The sequence below is a fragment of the Mustela erminea genome, chromosome 19 (genome assembly GCF_009829155.1).
Source record: "Mustela erminea isolate mMusErm1 chromosome 19, mMusErm1.Pri, whole genome shotgun sequence".
Lineage (NCBI taxonomy): Eukaryota > Metazoa > Chordata > Mammalia > Carnivora > Mustelidae > Mustela > Mustela erminea.
The window spans coordinates 16,945,833-16,968,639 of NC_045632.1; the positions used below are offsets into that span (position 1 = coordinate 16,945,833).

Sequence of the window (22,807 nt, forward strand, 5' to 3'; positions counted from 1 at the left end):
GACTGCTCATGAGCTGCTCCATGTTTTTTGCCTACAGATCCCCCTCACCCGTGGGCACCCTCAGAGTTCTGCAGACCTCATCTCCACAAACTCCCACCCCACAGCAGAGAGCCAGTCTGAATGCAGGCAAGGAAGAGACCAGAAACGTGAGTTTTAGTGCTGCCTTTGGAAAAACAAGGAGGCTGTCAGCAAGCAACCTAGTGTGCTGTAAGATGAAGAGAAGGTAGACAAGCTTAAGAATTCTGCTACAAGAAAGAGCAAGAACAGTGGGGCAGGTGTATTAATAGAAGTTCTAAGAAAGCCTCAGAATCCATAGCAGTGCTGATGAAAGTTATTTCTTTCCTTCAGGAGAGAAATTAACTACTTTCAAGTAGTTAATGACTGGAGGATGTGAGAGCTACTTCAGATGTGAAGATAGCAAGGCAGAAACTTCAAGGAATATGAAGAAAATCAAGGAAACATGATACTGCCAAAGGATCACAATAATCTATCAGTAACTGATCTCAAAGACATGGAAATGTGATTTTCCCAATAAATATTTCAAAGTAGCTGTGTTAAGGAAACCCAAAGAGCTACAAAAAACACAGAAACATATCTTGATATTAGGAAAACAGACATGAACAAAATCAAAATTTCTCAGAGAAATCATAAAAAAGAACCAAACATTCTGGAGCAGAATAATATAATAAATGAAACAAAAATGCACTAAAGAGCATCAACAACACAATGGATTAAGCAGAAGAAAGAATCTGTGAGTTAGAAGACAGAACTATAAATTATCTGTTCAGAGAAGAAAAAGAGTGAAGTCTACATGAATCATGGTGCATCATCAAACAAAACTATATTCACATTATGAAAATCTCAGAATGTGAAGACTGAGAAAAAGGGGCAGAAAGCCTAGTTAAAGAAATAATGCCTGAAAACTTCCAAATCTGGAGATTGTATTATCCAAGTTCATAAAGCTCACAACTCTTGAGATCAAGAGCTGAAGCATACTCTACTGACAGAGCCAGCCAGGTACCTACCACTGTATACTTTAAACTAACACAATATTATATATAAATTATATCTCAATAAAGCTGAAAAATATTTTTTTAAAAAGCAAAGTACCAAAGTTTTAAGATCCTGAAATTCAGGGAGTTCTTGGGAATTCCCTTTAACGGGGCTAATGACCAACCTAAGCTTGAACAAAGCACCTGGTTAAGAAGTAGGGCCGAGGGGCGCCTGGGTGGCTCAGTGGGTTAAGCCACTGCCTTCGGCTTGGGTCGTGATCTCAGGGTCCTGGGATCGATACCCGCATCAGGCTCTTTGCTCAGCGGGGAGCCTGCTTCTTCCTCTCTCTCTGCCTGCCTCTCTGCCTGCTTGTGATCTCTCTCTGTCAAATAAATAAATAAAATCTTTAAAAAAAAAAAAAAAGAAGTAGGGCCGAGGAGAAAACATAATGCAGAAAGCTGGTCCTAGCATAATGGTTTCACTAATCACATAGAAGGACAGAACCATGTAAGATGAATTCTTGATAATACTGCCTCAGCCTCATATTTCTCCTAAGATGGATCAATAAACTAGTAAATAAAATTTAAAAACAAACACCACAGATTTGGCAAGAAAATCCTAACTGCACCCAACTCAAGAGCAAGAGAATTCAAAAAGAAATAATTAAATAATCTTGGAAATACTTAATATAATTTTGCAAATGTGAAAATAGCCTAAAAATGAGAAATCTAGACCTTATATACATAAATCTCCAGATTTAAAAGTTTCTATTTTATTTATTTATTTGTCAGACAGAGGATGCAGGACTTGAACCCAGGGCCCTGGGATCATGACCTCAGCTGAAGTCAAACACTTAACTTACTGAGCCCCCCAGGCGGCCCTAAAAGTTGATGTTTTAAACATAAATAATGGGGGTGCCTGGGTGGCTCAGTGGGTTAAAGCCTCTGCCTTCGGCTCATGATCTCAGGGTCCTGGGATCGAGCCCCGCATTGGGCTCTCTGCTCAGTGGGTAGCCTGCTTCCTCCTCTCTCTCTGCCTGCCTCTCTGCCTACTTGAGATCTGTCTGTCAAATAAATAAATAAAATCTTAAAAAAAAAACCATAAATAATGAAGCAGGCAAACACTAACCCTATCTACCCTGCTAGCACTGCCTGCCCCAACCCGATGTCCCCCTGCCAACCTTCCCCACCCAACTCATCCACCTCAGTAGGCATTCCTCTAAAGTAGCTCCTACCTCCTTACCCTTGGCAGGTAGCCTTGGACAGAACTGTGCCACTCCCAATGGATTCCTGCTCTGGGGAGGAGGACCGATAACAGCACACACCAGTGCACATGCAGTTCCTGAAGCAGGTTCTCTTAGTTGGTTGTACAGGGAGCAGACCCTGCCCCTCAGTGCACCTGCAGCTGTGACAGAGAGGCTAATTGTAGACAGGTAGGCTAAAAGTTGGCCCTACCCATCAATAAGCACATGTTGGTGGTAGCCAGGCCCCCTCCACAACTCAGGGAGCAAATTCTGCTCATTATGCCCACAAAAGGAAAAGCAGGGAGTGCCCTTGTGGCTCAGTCAGTTAAGTGTCTCCCTGCTCAAGCCTGCTTCTCTCTCTCCCTCTACCACATCCCGTTTGTGCTTTCTCTCTCCCTGTCAAATAATTAAAAAAAAAAAAAAAAAAAGCAAATCGGGTCATTGCAGCTGGCTTGGCTGAAGGCAAATACAGTTCAGGCACAAGAGGAGGGAGCATGAAAACTACACAGGGGACACCAGTGGAGTACCTGGTTCTGGTCACCAGTAGGGATTGCATTACATGGAACCACAGGACCTCTTCTACATAAGCCTCAATTTTCAAGACCAGGAGATGTAGCTAACCTACGTAGTACACAAAAAACATACACAGAAAATCAGACAAAAGGAGATAGAAGAGTATGTCCCAAATGGAAGTACAAGACAAAATCAGAGTTAAAAAGCTAAACTAAATGGAGATAAGCAATATGCCTGAAAAAGAATTCAAAGTAATGATCATAAAGATTCTGACAGGACATGAGAAAAGAGTGGATGAACTCAGAATTCAGCAAAGGCATAGAAAATATGAAAAAGAACCAACCAGAGCTGAAGAATTCAACAACTGATATAAAAAAAATACTAGAGGACATTAACAGATTAGAGGATGCAGAAGAATGGATCAGTGATCTGGAAGAAATGAAACGAGATGAATGCAAAATAAAAATAACGAGGAGGAGGAGGAAGTGGAAGAGGAGGAGAAAAAGGAAAGAAGAAAAGTGAAGAAGAAAAATATAAGAAAGAAGCAGATGCAGAAGAAGATTAGGTTAAGGGAACTCTGCAACGTCATTAAGAGAAATAACATTTGTATTACAGATATCTGAGAAGGAATGGGGGTAGGGCAGAAAACTTCAAAGAAATAATAGCTGAAAACTTTCCCTACTGTGGGGAAGGAAACAGCCACGTCCAGGAGCTGCAGAGAGCCCCAAACAAGATGACCCCAAGTAGGTCCACACCAAGACACACAATTACAATGGGAAAAAACCTGATACAGAGAGAATTTTAAAGCAGCAAAAGACAAGAAAAGTTACATAACAAGGGAAACCTCAGAAAGTTATTAGATGATTTTTCAGCAGAAACTTTGCAGGCCACAAGAAAGTGGCAAGAAATATTCAAAGTGCTGAAAGGGAAAAACCTACAACCAAGAATACTCTATCCAGCAAGGTTATCATTCAGAATAAAAAGAGAGATAAAGAGTTTCCCAGACCAAAAAAAAAAAAAAAAAAAAAAAGTTAAAGGAGCTCATCACCATTAAACCATCTCTATAAGAAATGTTAACAAGAAATCTTTAAGTGGGAAAAAAAGGCTAAAACTAGGGGTAAGGAAATTATCTAAGAAAAAAATTCACACGTAAAAGCAAATGTATAATAAAGGTAGTAGATTAATCACTTAAAAGGCCAGTACAGAAATTAAAACGTAAAAGTAGCAACATTGATTATATCTATGAAAATTAGTCAAGGGGCACAAAAGTAAAAGATGTAAAATATGACATCATTATATATATAAAATGTCGAGGCAGAGTAAACACTCAGAGCTTTTAGAATGTGTTCAAACTCAAGCAACAACTTAATATACACTGCTATACACAAGATGTTATATATGAACCTAAAGATAACCACTAATCAAAAATCTATAATACATACACAAAAACTAAAGGGAAAAGACCCCAAGAATAAGACCAAGAAAAACCCCATCAAACCACACAGGAAGAGATCTGTTTAAGAAAAAACAGAAGAGCTAAAAGTAAGAAAACAACAAAATGGTAATAAGTACATACCTATCAATAATCCTTTAAATGTAATGACTAAATGCTCCAATCAGAAGACACAAGGTACTAAATGGATAAAAAACCCAATACCTATCTATATGCTATCTATAACAGATCCACTTCAGACCTAAGGAAACACAGAGACTGAAAATTAACAGATGAAAAAACATATGCCAGGATACCAATACTTATATAAACAGAACAGACTTAAGAAAAGACTAGCAAGAGACAAAGAAGGGTACTGCATAATGATAAAGGGATAAATGCAAGTGGAGGATATAACAATTGTAAATATCTACATACCCAATACATATATAAAAGACATTAACAGACATAGAGAAATTGATAATACAGTAGTATTAAAAGGCTGTAACAACCCACTTAAACCAATGGATAGATCAATCAAACAAAAAATCAACAAGGAAACAGTGGCTCTGAATGACACATTAGACAAGATGGACCTGACAGATACATACAGAACATTACTTCCCCAAACAGCAGAATACACATTATGTTCAAGGGGGCATGAAAAATTCTCCAGGACAGATAATACTTAGACATCAAAAGAAGTCTCAATAAATATAAGAAGACTGAAATCACATAAAGCATCTTTTCTACCTCAATATGAAATGAAAACAGAAGAAAAAAACTGGGAAAAACAAACACATGGAGGCTAAACAACAGGTTATTAAACAACCAATGGGTCAACAAAGAAACCAATGAGGAAATTTAAAAATATATGGAGACAAATGAAAATGAAAACACTGCAGGCCAAAATTTGGGGGATTTTGAAAAAGCTGTTAGAAAAGAGTTTATTGTGATACCAGGCCTACGTCAAGAAACAAAATTCTCAAACAATCTAACCTTATACCTAGGAGTTTGGAAAAGCACAACAAATGAAACCTAAAGCCAGCAGAAGAAAGGAAATGATAAAGATCAGAACAAAAATAAAGGATATAGAAACTAAAAGAACAACAGGAAAGATAATTGAAACCAGGAGCTGGGTCATTGAAAAAATTAATAAAATTGATAAACCTCTAGCTAAATTTACCAGAGAAATCACAAATACATAAAATCACAAACCAGGGAGGAAAAATAACAATGAACACCACAGAAATACATATAATTATAGGAGAATTATTATGAAGACTCTATGCCAACAAATTGGAGAACCTGGAAGAAATGGATAAATTCCTCCAACATATAAACTACCAAAACTAAAACAGGAAGAAATAGAAAACCTGGATAGTAAAACAAAAACAAAAACAGCAAAGAAGTCGAATCAGTAATCAAAAGCTCCCAACAAAGTAAGTCCAGGGCCACATGGCTTCAGAGGTGAATTCTACCAAACATTTATTTTTTTTTTAAGATTTTATTTTTTTATTTGAGAGAGAGAGACAGTGAGAGAGAGCATGAGCAAGGAGGTCAGAGAGAGAAGCAGACTCCCCGTGGAGCTGGGAGCCCGATGCGAGACTCGATCCTGGGACTCCAGGATCATGACCTGAGCCGAAGGCAGTCGTCCAACCAACTGAGCCACCCAGGCATCCCTCTACCAAACATTTAAAGAAGAGTTAATACCTATTCCTCTCAAACTATCCCAAAAAATAGAAGAGGAAGGAAAACTTTCAAATTCATTATATGAGGCCAGCATTACCCTGAATCAGATAAAGTCATCATTAAAAAAGAGAACTGGAGGGGCGCCTGGGTGGCTCAGTGGGTTAAGCCACTGCCTTCGGCTCCGGTCATGATCTCAGGGTCCTGGGATCGAGCCTCACATCAGGCTCTCTGCTCAGGAGGGAGCCTGCTTCCCCCTCTTTCTATGCCTGCCTCTCTGCCTACTTGTGATCTTTCTCTCTGTCAAATAAATAAATAAAATCTTAAAAAAAAAAGAACTACAGGCCAATATCCCTGATGAACATAGATGCAAAAATTCTCAACAAAATACAAGCAAACCAAATCCAACAAACCATTTAAGGTATCATTCATCATGATGAAGTGGGTTGCAAGGGCAGTTCAATATTCACTAATCAATCAACATGATACATCACATTAATAAAAGAAGGCTAAGAACCACATGATCATTTCAGTACATGCTGAAAAAGCATCTGAACCAAGTATATCATCTATTCATACTAAACACACTCAACAAAGTAGGATTAAAGGGAACATACCTCAACATAATAAAGGCCATATATGAAAAACACACAATACCCTAAATGAGGAAAAACTCAGAGCTTTTTCCTGTACTGTCAGGAACAAGACAGGGATGTCCACTCTCACCACTTTTATTTAACACAGTACTGTAAGTCCATGAGACAACAAAAAGAAATAAAAGGCATCCAAACTGGTATGGAAGAAGTAAAACTTTCACTATTTATAGATGACATGATACTATATAGAGAAAACCCAAAGACTCCACCAAAAAACTGCTGGAACTGATAAATGAATTCAGCAAAACCACAGGATACAAAATCAATCAGAAATCTGTTGCATTTCTATACTCCAACAGTGAAGCAGCAGAAAGAGAAATCAAGGAACCAACCCTACTTACAAATGCACAAAAACAGTAAAATACCTAAGAATAAACCTAACCAAAGAGGTAAATGACCTGTACTCTGAAAACTATAAAACAATGATGAAAGAAACTGAAGATGACACAAAGAAATAGATATTCAATGCTCACGAACAAATACTGCTCAAGAACAAATACTGTTAAAATGTCTATATTCCCCAAGTCAGTCCAAATATTTAAGGCAATCCATAGCAAAATATCAACAGCATTTTTCACAGAACTAGAACAAACAATCCTAAAATTTGTATGGAACCATGAAAGACCCAGAATAGACCCAGTTTTGTTTTGAAAACAAAAGCAAAGTTGGAGGCATCACAATTCTGGAGTTCAAGGTTTATTACAAATCTATAATAATCTTGTCTGTTTCCACAGTTTGGTGATTGTGGACATTGCTGCTATGAACATTGGAGTAACGTATGGCCCTTCTTTTCACTACATCTGTTATCTTTGGCATTGAGCATAAACAATGAATACTGAACAAGAAACACTGAAAAAGTAAAATTAAATTTAAAAAAACCCCAAAGCTGGAATAATCAAAACAGTATGGTACTGACACAAGAACAGACAATGGAATGGCTCAGTGGAACACAAGACTCAGAAATGAACCCACAATTATATGGTCAATCTTTGACAAAGCAGGAAAGAATATGCAATGGTTAAGACTTTTCAACACATGGTGTTGGGAAAACTGGACATCAAAATGCAAAATGAAAATACTAATTCAAAAAGATATATGCAGGGACGCCTGGGTGGCTCAGTTGGTTGGACAACTGCCTTTGGCTCAGGTCATGATTCCGGAGTCCCGGGATCGAGTCCCGCATCGGGCTCCCAGCTGCATGGGGAGTCTGCTTCTCCCTCTGACCTTCTCCTCGCTCATGCTCTCTCTCACTGTCTCTCTCTCTCTCAAATAAATAAAATCTTTAAAAATATATATATATATGCAGGAGCACCTGGGTGGCTCAGTGGGTTAAGCCTCTGCCTTCGGCTCAGATCATGATTTCAGGGTCCTGGGATTGGTTTCAGGGTCCTGGGATCAAGCCCCACATCAGGCTCTCTGCTCAGCAGGGAGCTGCTTCCCCTGCCCTCTGCCTGCTGCTCTACCTGCCTGTGATCTCTCTCTCCCTCTGTCAAATAAATAAAATCTTAAAAAAAAAAAAAAATGTATGCACCCCTGTGTTTACTGCAGTCTTCTTTATAATAGCCAAGATACCAGAGTCCGCTGATAGATGAATAGATTTAAAAATGTGATATATATACAAACATACATGATGGAATATTAATCAGCCATAAAAAATGAGATCTCGCCATTTGCAAAAATATAGATGCATCCAGAAGGTAGTGAAATAAGCCAGAGAAGAAAAGACAAATATCAGCTGATTTCACCTCTATATGAAATCTAAAATACAAATGAATATACAAAAAAAACACCCACAAAATACTCAAATACAAAGAACTACTGGTTGCCAGAGGGCAGATGTGTGGAGGGAATGAGTGAAATAAAGGAGATTAAGAGGTGTGACCTCCCACTTATAAAATAAATAAGTCACAAAAATGAAGAGTAGAGCACAGAAAACAAAGTGAATAATTTTATAATATTTTTGTATAGTGATAGGTGGTAACCACTTATCATGGTGAGCAATGAGTAAGAATTGTTGAATCAAATACTATACACTTGAAAAGAAACGGCACAGTTTGTCAATTATACTCCAATAATAAAATAAATAAAAGGAAATATGAAACCTACACCCTCTAAAAAGAAAAAGAAGAAATCTGTTAACAGTGTGCTACCGTAGCACAGAACATTACTTTTTTACTCCAGGATATATTCTTCCCCTTTTACAAAGTTTTGCCTGGGCTCATGGCCTCCTGAAATAAATTATCATTTTTAAATTCCTTGGAAAAGGTATTTTTATATAATAATAATTCTAGACAATGAGATGAAAGTAGAAATATTATGTGTAACTACTGGTAAGTGAGTTTAAAGGGATGAGGTGATACCTTTTCGGTCTTCCTCCTTCCTGTGGAATAGTAAGGAAATGTGACAGCCAGGTAAATATACATTTGGGCTAATGAAGCAGAAGCAAACTATTAGAGGATGAGATAGAGTAATTATATAGAAGTTTTCTGGTTTCCTATACCTTGGAGACAGAGGACTAGATCTGTTTGTTGGTACCTGAACTTCTACATGAGGGACAAATAAAATTCTGTCCTGTTTAAGCAACTGTTATTTAGGATTGCTATCACAAGCCATCAATAGTTAAATCTAGGGGCGCCTGGGTGGCTCAGTGGGTTAAGCCGCTGCCTTCGGCTCAGGTCATGATCTCAGCGTCCTGGGATCGAGTCCCGCGTCGGGCTCTCTGCTCAGCAGGGAGCCTGCTTCCTTCTCTCTCTCTCTGCCTGCCTCTCAGTGTACTTGTAATTTCTGTCAAATAAATAAATAAAATCTTTAAAAAAAAATAGTTAAATCTACATAGACAGATAAAAATGCTCATGCCAGAGAGCATTTCAAACTACTATCTTTGCAGCAACCATAGAGATATGTTCTAAGATCCCCTTCAACAGAATCAACTTTGAGAAGCATAGTTGGTGGACATCCTCCAGCTGTTCTTTCTTTGCTTCTACTATTGAGTTCATGCTGAGACCATGATCTTCCCAAGATACTTCCAGCTAAGACTAACAGTGAGAGTATTAAAGCCTGGACCATTTCTACCTGATGTGAGACTCTTCTAATAGGAAATGTTTGGTCGCTGAACTGGCTAAGGCTTTATCAGAGTTGCATGATGATCTGAGTTACCAGAAGAATCAACAAGCTTAAAAAGAAATAGATTAAAAGAAACTATACAATCTGAGGAAGGAAGAAAAAAATGTTTGAAAATGAACACAGACTTAGAAATGTGAAGTATATGAACATAGGTATATATGAACATCAGAAAGAGAGGAAAGGACAAAAAAGAATTAAAAGAAATGGCTGAAAACATCCTGGTTTGATATTTAAAAACCCCCTAATACACAAATCCAAAATAGTCAATGAACCCTAAGCAAGATAAACATGGAGAGTCAAACCCAAACACTTCATATTCAAGAGGCTGAAAGGAGAACTCCAGGGAAGATGGTGGAGCAGGAGGACCCTACAAAGACAACTAGAGAACATTCACATCAGTGTAACCCAGAAAATGACCCAGGAAACGTCAGAACAACTCACTACAGCTAAATACAGAGAAGAGGCACCATCAAAGAGGGTAGGAAGGGTAGAGACATAGTTGGGAACTAAACAAACCCACGGAACCACATTCAAGAGGGAAGGATGCCGCAGGTACAGAAAGTGGAGAGAAACGGACTCTCTCACTGGGGAGTCCAGTCAGATGAATCGCCAGAACACTGGCTTTGAAAACCAAGGGGGCTAAGATTCAGGTGTTCTTACAGTAAGTGGGACTCAAATCCTGGAACTTGAAAGGAAACGGCACAGTTTGTGAATTATACTCCAATAATAAAATAAATAAAAGGAAATATGAAACCTACACCCTCTAAAAAGAAAAAAAAGTGGCTCAGCTCTGGGAGAGCTGGGTGAGAGGAAATTGAGCCCCCACCCATAAAGAGAGCACAAAAACCCCTACAGAGATACAACATAGAAATAGCAGTTTGAAAAACTCTGGGGTATAACCGGGGCAGCGGGGAGGATTTGTTTACTAATCTCAGAGCATTGTGCTAGAAGGCAGGGATCCTTGCGAGATTTCTCCAGGAATAACAAGAACCAGTACAGTGCTGACAACTGCTGCCACCTAACTTGCTAACAGGGTGCCCTGCTTCCACATTCTTCTGTGGACATACCCCTTCCAGTCAGGCCTCAGCTCCAGGTCCCATTACATAGCAGACCCACGCAAACCTTGCTAATAGCATACCTCCTGAACTCTTCCTACTTGCTTCTGTGGATTTGCCCCCTGCAAAATGCTTAGTGAAAGCCCATCCAAAGCAGTGCCACAAGCCTGTCAGCGTGTAAGCAACCCTTATAGAGGCCAACACCACTCCAAAGTGACTCCTGCCCTGGTTAGAAGGAAAGATATCTACAAGCAATTATCATACTGCCGCCCTAGTAATAGTCTGGGAGCAACAACAGAAGGCACAAGTGTTGGCAACACTGTAAAAAAAAATAAAATAAAATAAATAAACCCTTATGCACTGTTGGTGGGAACACAAACTGTTGCAAACACTGTGGAAAACAGTATGGAGGTTCTGCAAAAAATTAAAAAGTAAGGAGCGCCTAGGTGGCTCAGTGGGTTAAAGCCTCAGCCTTCGGTTCAGGTCATGATGCCAGGGTCCTGAGATCAAGCCCCACATCTGCCTCTTGCTCAGCAAGGAGCCTGCTTCCTCCTCTCTCTTTCTCTGCCTGCCTCTGCCTACTTGTGATCTCTGTCAAATAAATAAATAAAACCTTTAAAAAAAATAATCGTTATTACACTACCAGGTATTTACCCAAAGAACAAGAAAATACTAATTTGAAAAGATATATGCAACCCTAAGTTTATTGCAGTATTATTTATAATAACCAAATTATGGAAGCAACCCAAGTGTCTATTGACAGATGAATAAAAATGATGTAGTACACACACACACACACACACGCACGCACACAGGAGTACTACTCAGACATAAAAAAGAATGAAATCTTGCCATTTGAAGCAACACAGATGGAGCCAGAGGGTATCATACTAAGTGAAACAAGTCAGTCAAAGACAAATACCATAGGATTTCACTCATATATAAAATTAAGAAACAAAACTAACAAATAAAAAAAAAAGACAAACTAAGAAACAGGTCCTTAACTATAGAAAACATACTAATGGTTACCTAAGGGGAGGTGGATGGGGTGGATAGGTAAAATAAGTGAAGGGGATTAAAAGTACACGTATAATTACCACTGAGTGATATACAGAATTGCTGAATTACTGTATTGTACACATGAAACTAATACAACACTGTATGTTAACTATACCGGCATTAAAATAAAATAAAAACTTGGTTCCTGGGGGAAGATGGCAGAGCAGCAGGAGTTTCAACTGGTCCTCTAAAGTGAGCTATATAACTACCAGAACACTCTGAACACCCATGAAATCAGACTGAAATATAAGATTATATACTTGTGGATCTCCACAGGGGAAGAAGACGTCAGTGGAGAGGAAAAGTGGAGTGGGAACGCTCGGACTGATATTGGAGGATAAACAGATGGGGGAGGGAGCCACCAGAAGCAACCCACTGGAAAGTAATACTCCAATATGAAACTGCCCTGTGATTGGGGACCAGAATTAACTTGGGAGTCTGGTTAAAAGCACTCAAAAAGAGCAAAAGATCCTAAGGGGCAACTGGTAGAATTGCACGGTCTCGGGCACAGGCCTAAGCCCATGGAACCAGGAGAGCCACCGCAGGTGACCACCCCTGCCAGAGTCCAGTGGAGCCTCCAGTCCGAGGTCCCTGAGCTCGTGGCTTTCCACCGCTTGCACCACCAGTCAACTGGGCGCACTCCCCCTTCTGGCAGCACCTGAGAGAGCCTAGTGTGGGCACCAGATGGCGGTCTTTAGGACCACAGCCTTCCGTGACCTGCCATGGGGTCTGAATGCTACCAGCCCCCACAGAAGAGAACCCAGCACAATCTCTGGTCGGGATCCCTTGGTGGCACCCTTCAGTGAACTGAGGGACCACTAGGTCTGAGCACACCCGCTGGTGGGCCTGGACTCCAGACAGCAGTCCTGGCAAAGGCAGCCACTGGAAGCGGGCTCCCTCGCGGTTTTAGTGGCACGGGGGTGCAGAGACAAGCGGGTGCCTCGGGTGACCACTGGGATGATGGTTGCTGGAGGTACAAACCGCCTGTGGGTGGTTGCACTGTTCAGTGGAGTTTGTAGAGGTAAAGTCTGTGTGTTCTGGACCACCCAGAGGGAAACAGTCTAAGGCTTCTCTCTTTTTCTTTACTCTGACCTTCTGAAAAGGGGCAAAAAGCTTCAGAAAAACAAATACCTCCAGAGAACAAAAGCCTGAAAAACTGGTTTCCACAAAGCCCAGCCCAGGGGATAACCTGCAGGGCAACTCAACCCAAGCAAGACTGACAGGAGAACAATGCAACAGGCCTCTCCCTCAGAAGGCACACTGAAAGAACAGGAGGAAAACCACCACAGGGTCCACATAAAACTGTAAAACCCCAACATCAGGGAAAAACAATATATTAAGCTCCCGGTATTGCCTTAAACCCTGTTTATTTCATAGACACAACTTTTTAAAAAAATTCATTCTCACACTTCTTATTCTTTTAATTTTTTTAACCTACTTACCATTACAACTAGAGGTTTAATACAACATATTCCATAACTTTTAAAATTGAACTTTTTTCATACATATACCTGTTTCTTTTTCTTTTTTTTTTTTTCCTTTTTTTTTTTTTCCTTAATATACATGTAGATCTAAGTTTCATGGTAATTCTTTCTCCCTACTCAATAATTTTCTCTCTATATAAACCAGTTTTAATCTTCCTCTATCTCTGGAAAGTTGAGTCCTTTAACAAAGATATCAAGATACACCCAAGAAGAACCAAAATAACCTTCTGTGCCCACTTCAAGGATTCATAACTACCCTCCCATCTTATTTGTCTGTCAGTGTTTCTGTGTTTTTGTTTTTGTTCTGTTATTATACAAATCTTATTCTTGGGGTTCATTTTGGCTGAGTTCTTTTTTTCTTATCATATACTTTTGTCAGTCTTTTTCTTTGTTCATTTTTTTAAAATCTTTTTTTTTTTTAAGATTTTATTTATTTATTTGACAGAGAGAGATCACAAGTAGATAGAGAGGCAGGCAGAGAGAGAGAGAGAGGGAAGCAGGCTCCCTGCCGAGCAGAGAGCCCGATGCGGGCCTCGATCCCAGGACCCTGAGATCATGACCTGAGCCGAAGGCAGCGACTTAACCCACTGAGCCATCCAGGCGCCCCTCTTTGTTCATTTTTGCTTATATACCTCATAAATCTTACTTTGGGGGCTCATTCTGGGTAGGTTCTCTTTTCTCTCTCTCTCTCTCTCTCTCTTTTTTTTTCTTTCTTTTTGGTGGTGACTTCTGATCACTCTGAAATTTTCCAGGGTGCACCTTGCCTGGATTGTGGTTCATATATTCAGCTATACATCCCCTCAACCACCTCTCATCAGAATATCTAGGAGGAGGAACACCCAATAGAGGAAAAATTCAGAGAATGTGCCCTCTCTCACAGAACTGTTTGGGTATGGACATAAACAGTATGTCGAAAAGGGAATTCTGGGTACCAATTATCCAGGCAATGGCTAGGTTGGAGAAAACCATTAGTGACAACACAATCTCTAAGAGCAGAGGTGAGAGCCAACCTGGCAGAGGTTAAAAATGCTATCAATGAGATCCTATCTAATCTAAATATTCTAACAGCCAGGGTAACCAAGGCAGAAGACAGAACTATTGATCTAGAGGACAAACTGATAGAGAAAAAGGATCAGGAGGCGGCATGAAACAAACAGCTTAGAAGCCATGAGCCATGAAAACAGAATTAGGGAAATAAATGATACCGTGAAATGTTTTAATGTCAGAATTATTGGGATCCCTGAGGGAGTGGAGAAAGAAGACTATAGAAGATATAGTTGAACAAATTTTATAAGAAAATTTCCCCAATGTGGGGAATTGAACAAGCATTCGTGTCCTAGATAAAGGTGGAAAGGACACCTGCCAAAATCAATGAATCTAGAAAGACCTTCAGACACTTGATTGTCAAATTCATGAACCTCTTAAACAAGAGGTTCTAAGGGCATCCCGGGGAAAGAGATTCCTTACCTACAGAGAAAGGTCTATCAGAATAATGTCAGACCTATCCACAGAAACCTCACAAGCCAGAAAGGGCTGGCAAGGCATATTCAGGGCACTAAATGAGAAGAACTTGTAGCCAAGAATACTTTATCCAGCAAGACTGACATTCAAAATGGATGGAGAGATAAAGAGCTTACAAGCCTGGCAAGGTTGAAAAGAGTATGTGACCACCAAGCCAGCACTACAAGAAATCTTATGGGGGGATATATAAAAGAAGAAAGAATGCAAGAGTGACACAGAACAGAAATTTACAGAAACAATCTATAGAAACAAGGACTTCACAGGCAACACGATGTCAAGAAAAGCTTATCTTTCAATAATCACTCTCAACGTGAACAGCCTAAAGGCTCCCACAAAACAGTACAGGGTTGCAGATCAGATGAAATGACAGGATCCATCCGCATGCTGTCTACAAAAGACATACTTGGAACCTAAAGATACATCCAGACTGAAAGTAAAGTGATGGAGAAGCATCTTTCATGCCAACAGGCCTCAAAAGAAAGCTGGGATAGCGATTCTCGTATCAGATAAAATTAGATTTTAAGCTAAAGACTCTAGTCAGAGATACAGAAGGAAACTACATCATTCTGAAAGGGTCTATCCACCAGGAAGATCTAACAGGTAAATATTTATGTCCCCAATATGGGAGCAGCCAACTACATAAGCCAACTGTTAATCAAAATAAAGAGTCATATTGATATGAATACATTAATTGGAGGGGATAGTAACACAACACTCTCAATAACAGACAGATCATCCAAGCAGAAAATCAATAAAGAAACAAGAGCTTTGAGTGACACACTGGGCCAAATGGATCTCATAGATATATACAGAACATTCCACCCTAAAACTGAATACTCATTCTTCTCGAGTGCACACAGAACTTTCTACAGAATAGACCACATACTGGGTCACAAATCAGGGCTCAACCAATACCAAAAGACTGAGATTATTCCCTGAATATTCTGAAACCACAATGCTTTGAAACTGGAACTCAACCACAAGAAAAAGTTTGGAAGGAATTCAAACACTTGGAAGCTAAAGACAAACCTGCTCAAGAATGTTTGGATCAACCAGGAAATCAAAGAAGGACTTAAACAATTAATGGAAACCAGTGAGAATGAAGACACATCGGTCCAAAAACCTATGATATAGCAAAGATGGTCCTAACAGGGAAATACATAGCCATCCAAGCCTCACTCAAAAAACCCGAAAAATCCCAAATATACTAGCTCTCTTTACACCTTAAAGAATTGGAAAATCACCAACAAATTAAGCCAACCCCACACACGAGAAAGGAAATAATCAAGACTATAGCAGAGATCAATGAGTTAGAGACCCGAGATACAGTAGAACACATCAACAAATCCAGAAACTGGTTCTTTAAAAAGAATCAATAAGATCGATAAACCACTGGCCAAACTAACCCAAAAGAAAAGACAGAGGACCCAAATTAATAAAATTATGAAGGAAAGGGGAGAGATCAGGACTAACACCAAGGAAATAGAAACAATCATCCGAAATTATTATCAACAGTTATATGCCAATAAGTTAAGCAAGCTAGAAGAAATGGGATGCATTCCTGGAAACGTATAAACTTCCAAGACTGAAACAGGAAGAAACTGACAACCTGAATAGACCAGTATCTAGTAACAAGATTGAAGCAGTGATCAAAAACCTCCCAAAAAACAAGAGCCAGGACCCTATTGATTTCCTGGCGAATTCTACCAAACATTCAAGGAAGAAATAATACCTAGTTTCCTCAAGCTGTTTCAAAAAATAGAAACGGAAGGAAAACTTCCAGACTCTTTCTTTCTTTCTTTTTTTTTTTTTAATATTTTTTTTCTTTTTTTTTTTTTATTGACAGAAAGAAATCACAAGTAGATGGAGAGGCAGGCAGAGAGAGAGAGAGAGAGGGAAGCAGGCTCCCTGCTGAGCAGAGAGCCCGATGCGGGACTCGATCCCAGGACCCCGAGATCATGACCTGAGCCGAAGGCAGCGGCTTAACCCACTGAGCCACCCAGGCGCCCCTTCCAGACTCTTTCTATGAAGCCAGCATTACCCTGATCCCCAAACCAGGCAAAGACCCCATCAAAAAGGAGAATTTCGACCAATATCCCTGATGAATATGGATGCCAAGATTCTCAACAAGATCCTAGCTAATAAGCTCCAGGAGTACATTAAAAAGATTATCTACCATGACCAGGTGGGATTTATCCCTGGGGATGCAAGGGTCGTTCAACATTCACAAATCAATCAATGTGATAGAACAAATCAATAAGAGAAGAGAAGAGAGAAGAACAACATGGTCCTCTCAACTGATGCAAAAAAAGCATATGACAAAATACAGAATCCGTTCCTGATTAAAACTCTTCAAAGCATATGGATAGAGGGGACAATCCTCAACTTCATAAAATCTATCTATGAAAAACCCACAGTGAATATCATTCTCAATGGGGAAAAGCTGACAGTGTTCCCTTTGAGATCAGGAGCACAAAAAGAATGCCCTCTCTCCAGACAAACTGTAAGAGACTCTCAATGTCACAAAACAAACGGAGGGGGGCGGGGGGAGAGGGAGAGGGTGGTGGGTTTATGGACATTGGGGAGGGCATGTGTTATGGTGAGTGCTGTGAAGTGTGTAAACCTGGCAATTCACAGACCTGTACCCCTGGGGCTAATAATACATTATATGTTTATTAAAAAAAATAAAAATAAATTAAAAAAAAAGAATGCCCTCTCTTGCCACTGTTGTTCAACATAGTACTAGAAGTCCTAGCAACAGCAATGAGAAAACAAAAAGAAATAAAAGATATTCAAATTCGCAAAGAAGTCAAACTCTCTCTCTTCACAGATTAATGATACTTTATACGGAAAACCCAAAAGACTCCACCCCCAAACTACTAGAACTCATACAGCAATTCAGTAATGTGACAAGACACAAAATCAAGGCACAGAAATCAGTTGCTTTCTTATATACTAACAGTGAAAATACAGAAGGGAAATTAGAGAATCAATTCCATTTACTATAGCACCAAGAACCATCAGATACCTGGGAATAAACCTAACCAAAGAGGCAAAGGATCTGTACTCGAGGAACTACAGAACACTCATGAAAGAAACTGAAGAAGACACAAAAAGATGGAAAAGCATTCTCTGCTCATGGAAACAAAGGAAACATTCAACAAAGCAAGAAGGCAACCCATGGAATGGGAAAAGATATTCGCAAATGACACTACAAAGGGCTGATATCCAAGATCTATAAAGAATTCCTCAAACTCAACACTCAAAAAACAGATAATCACGTCAAAAAATGGGTAGAAGACATGAACAGCACTTCTCCAAAGAAGACTTACAAATGGCTGACACATGAAAAAATGTTCATCATCATTAGCCATCAGGGAGATTCAAATCAAAACCAAACTGAGATACCACCTTACACCAGTTAGAATGGCTAAAATCAACAAGACAGTAAACAAGAGGAGAGGATAGGAAGAAAGAATCCTCTTATACTACTGGTGGGAACGCAAGTTGGTGTAGCCACTTTGGAAAACAGTGTGGATATTCCTTAAGAAATTAAAAATAGAGCCACCCTATGACCCTGCAACTGCACTACTGGGTATTTACCTCAAAGATATAGATGCAGTGAAAAGAAGGGCCATATGTACCCCAATGTTCATAGCAGCAATGGCCACAATCGCCAAACTGTGAAAAGAAACAAGATGCCCTTCAACAGACGAATGGATAAAGAAGATATGGTCCATATACATAATAGAGTATTATGCCCCCATCAGAAAGGATGAATACCCAACTTTTGTATCAACATGGACAGGACTGGAGGAGATCACGCTGAGTGAAATAAATCAAGCAGAGAAAGTCAATTATCATATGGTTTCACTTACTTGTGGAGCACAAGGAATAACATGGAGGAGATTAGGAGTAAGGAAAGGAAAAGTGAACTGGGGGAAATCAGAGGGGGAGACAAGCCATGAGAGACTGTGGACTCTGAGAAATAAACTGAGGGTTTTGGAGGGGAGGAGGTTGGGGGGTTAGGTGAGCCTGGTGGTGGGTATTAAGGAGGACACGTATTGGATGGAGCACTGGGTATGGTGCATAAACAATGATTCTTGGAACACTGAAAAAATAAACTTAAAGGGGCGCCTGGGTACCTCAGTGGGTTAAGCCTCTACCTTCCACTTGGGTATGATCTCAGGGTCCTGGGATTGAGCCCCATGTCAGGCTCTCTGCTCAGCAGGGAGCCTGCTTCCCCCTTTTCTCTGCCTGACTCTCTGCCTACTTGTGATCTCTCTCTCTGTCAAATAAATAAAATCTTTTAAAAAAATTAAATTAAATTTTAAAAAATAAAATAAAACTTTAAAAATGCTAAAAGTAAAGATAAAGAGAAAAACTTAAAAGCAGCACGAGTTTCAATCCATTATCTATAGACCACGATAGAACTGTTCAGCTGACTTCTCATCTGAAACAATGAAAGCCAAATGGCATTGAGACAATATATTCAAAATACTTAAAAAAAAATTATCTACTAATAATCTTTTTTTTTTTTTTAAGATTTACTTGTTTTACAAAGAGAAAGAGAACATGCACATGTGGATTTGTGGGGGGAGGCAGGCAGAGGAAGAGTCCCCAGCAGACTCTGTTGCTCAGTGCAGAGCCTGATCCTGATGCAGGGCTTGATCTCATGACCCTGATATCATGACCAGAGCAAAAACCAAGAGTCAGATGCTTAATAAACTACACCACCCAGGTACCCCTCAAATAATATTGATATATCTAGCAAGGTGATCTTTCAAAAATAAAATGATTATACTAAATAAGCAAGACAGAAAAGGTAACATATTTTATTATTCTACCAATATGAATTATACAGAATAGGCAAATTCATAGAGACAAAATGCAGACTGGTTGTTGCCAAGGGCTAGGGGAAGAATAGGATGGAGGAGTAAATGCTTAATGCATAGGATTTATTTTAGAGTGATGAAAATGCTTTGGAGCTAGGTAGAGGTGGTAGATGCACAACACTGTGAATGGCAGAGTGGATGCTGCTGAATGTTCAATTTCAAATAATTTACTCTAGGGGTGCCTGGGTGGTGCAGTGGGCTAAGCCTCTGCCTTCAGCTCGGGTCATAGTCCCAGGGTCCTGGGATCAAGCCCCACATCAGGCTCTCTGCCTGCTCCCCCCTCCCCCTGCCTGACTCTCTGCCTACTTGTGATCTCTGTCTGCCAAACAAATAAATAAAATCTTTTAAAAAAATAATTTACTTTATATTCTGTGAATTTCACCTTAAGAAAAGGATTATGAAAAATATTTCCAGTTAAACAGAGAATTCACTGCTAGCAGCTGGCCTCACCAAAAATAATAAAGGAAGTTCCTTAGACTCAAAGGAAGTGACACTAAACATTAACTAAAATCTTCATGAAAAAATAAGTAGCTCAAGTAAAGGACTAACCCAAGCCAAATGCAGAGTACACAGTAGGTTTGTCAATTTAATTTTCCTAGGCACTCTGCTCTATGTTTCTGGAGAAATGAACCTACTATTTCCAGATGAAAAACAGATAATATGGAAAGAAAAGCACAAAACAGTCTTCCTCTAGTGGCTAATTTTCTTACTTCTGAATAGATGCACTTTGTCATCAATATCCTGGGACCTTCCATGGCCTTCTTTTATACTATGCCAGGCTTCATATTGGCACTCACAGACTCAAGACGGAGGATAAATTGGAAGAGGAAAACCTTCTCCCTCCCCTTGGAGACCTGGGATAGAAAAGAAAGACTGGGACATAGGGAAGTAGGCAGTTAAATGTGTGCTCAGAACTCCCCAACTCCAGCACATTCAGGAGGAGTGAGATAGACAGTAGTTAGGAGGGCAAAGTGTCATGGTCAAATTAGGAGGACTTTGGTTCCCATTGTAGCATACATCCTGAGTAGGGTATAACAGGGCTCTTGCAGAAGACAAGAGGACCCCAGACTGTGGGATATATGGAATCCAGCAACTCTTTGAAGGACATGACAGAGACTCAAGAAATCTATGGAGGAAGCAAGATCCAAAGGAGGATAGTTGAAAAGAAGAGGCTCTTGCACCATGACTGAGATGAAACATAACACAAATTTATCAGCTATAGAATGCCGAGAAAAGGAGCCAGATAAATCAGATTCAGTAGATACCAGCTAGCACAGATTCATGAAGGGACCAGGGAACATCTTCCTCCCCAAGTCAGAAAGATCTTCTTCCATACCTCAGACACCACCTTAAAAGAGGACAGGGTACAGACTGACTGAATGACTGAATAATTACTCAAAGAAACAATTTACTGATGTACTAAGTTTTGAACAGATTGCATTAAAACTAGCTTTTTTCTGTTCCATGCTCATGGATTGGAAGAACAAATATTGTGAAACTGTTTACGCTACCTAGAGCAATCTACACATTTAGGTCAATCCCTATCAAAATACCATCAATTTTTTTCAAAGAAATGGAACAAATCATCCTAAAGTTTATATGGAACCAGAAAAGACCTTGAATAGCCAGAGAAATGTTGAAAAAGAAATCCAAAGGTGGTGCCATCACAATTCCAGACTTCAAGCTCTATTACAAAGCTGTCATCATCAAGACAGTATGGTACTGGCACAAAAACAGACACATAGATCAATGGAACAGAATAGAGAGCCCAGAAATAGACCCTCAATTCTATGGTCAACTAATCTTTGACAAAGCAGGAAAGAATGTCCAGTGGAAAAAAGACAGTCTCTTTAACAAATGGTGTTAGGAAAATCGGACAGCCACATGCAGAAGAATGAAACTGGACCATTTCCTTAAACCACACACAAAAATAGACTCAAAATGGATGAAGGACCGCCATGTGAGAAAGGAATCCATTAAAATCCTTGGGGAGAACATAGGCAGCAAACTCTTTGACCTCAGCCACAGCAACTTCTTCCTAGCAACACCACCAAAGGCAAGGGAAGCAAGGGCAAAAATGAACTACTGGGACTTCATCAAGATCAAAAGCTTTTGCACAGCAAAGGAAACAGTCAACAAAATCAAAAGACAATGGAAAGAATGGAGAAGATATTTGCAAATGACGTATCAGATAAAAGGCTAGTATCCAAAATCTATAAAGAACTTACCAAACTCAACACCCAAAGAACAAATAATCCAATCAAGAAATGGGCAGAGGACATGAACAGACATTTCTGCAAAGAAGACATCCAGATGGCCAACAGACACATGAAAAAGTGCTCCACATCACTCAGCATCAGGGAAATACAAATCAAAACCACAATGAGATACCACCTCACACCAGTCAGAATGGCTAAAATTAACAAGTCCGGAAGTGACACATGCTGGCAAGGATCCAGAAAAAGGGGAACCCTCCTGCACTGTTGGTGGGAATGCAAGCTTGTGCAACCACTCTGGAAAACAGCATGGAGGTTACTCAAAATGTTGAAAATAGAGCTACCCTACGACCCAGCAATCGCACTACTGGGTATATATTCTAAAGATACAAATGTAGTGATCCAAAGGGGCACGTGTACCCAAACATTTATAGCAGCAATGTCCACAATAGCCAAAGTTTGGAAAGAACCTAGATGTCCATCAGCTGATGAACGGATAAAGTATACACACACACACACACACACACACATATATATACAATGGAATACTATGCAGCCATCAAAAGAAATGAAATTTTGCCATTTGCAACAACGTAAATGGAACTAGAGGGTATTAGGGTATTATGCTCAGCAAAATAAGTCAATCAGAGAAAGACAATTATCATATGATCTCCCTGATATGAGGAATTTGAGAGGCAAAGTGGGGAGTTTGGGGGGTAGGGAAGGAAAAAATGAAACAAGATGGGATTGGAAGGGAAACAAACTATAAGAGACTCTTAATCTGAAAAAACAAACAGGGTTGCCAGGGGCAGGGGGGTAGGAAGAGGGTTGTTGGGTTATGGACAGGGGAGGGTATGTGCTATGGTGAGTGCTGGGAAGTGTGTAAGCCTGGCTATTCACAGACCTGTACCCCTGGGGCAAATAATAC

The 22,807-nt window shown here is 39.8% G+C and overlaps 1 protein-coding gene and 1 long non-coding RNA gene across 5 annotated transcripts in view; one reads left to right on the top strand and one right to left on the bottom strand.

The window, feature by feature from the left end:
- The window catches only part of LOC116579830, a 34,049-nt gene extending 33,024 nt beyond the window's left edge, over positions 1-1,025 (top strand). The window contains exons 2-3 of the long non-coding RNA XR_004281434.1: positions 38-146; positions 349-1,025. This is a non-coding gene — a long non-coding RNA (uncharacterized LOC116579830). The remainder of the gene's footprint in view (positions 1-37; positions 147-348) is intronic.
- Positions 1-22,807, bottom strand: part of ZNF569 (zinc finger protein 569) — a 55,289-nt gene that overhangs the window by 11,736 nt on the left and 20,746 nt on the right. The gene's annotated exons all lie outside the window — the stretch shown is intronic.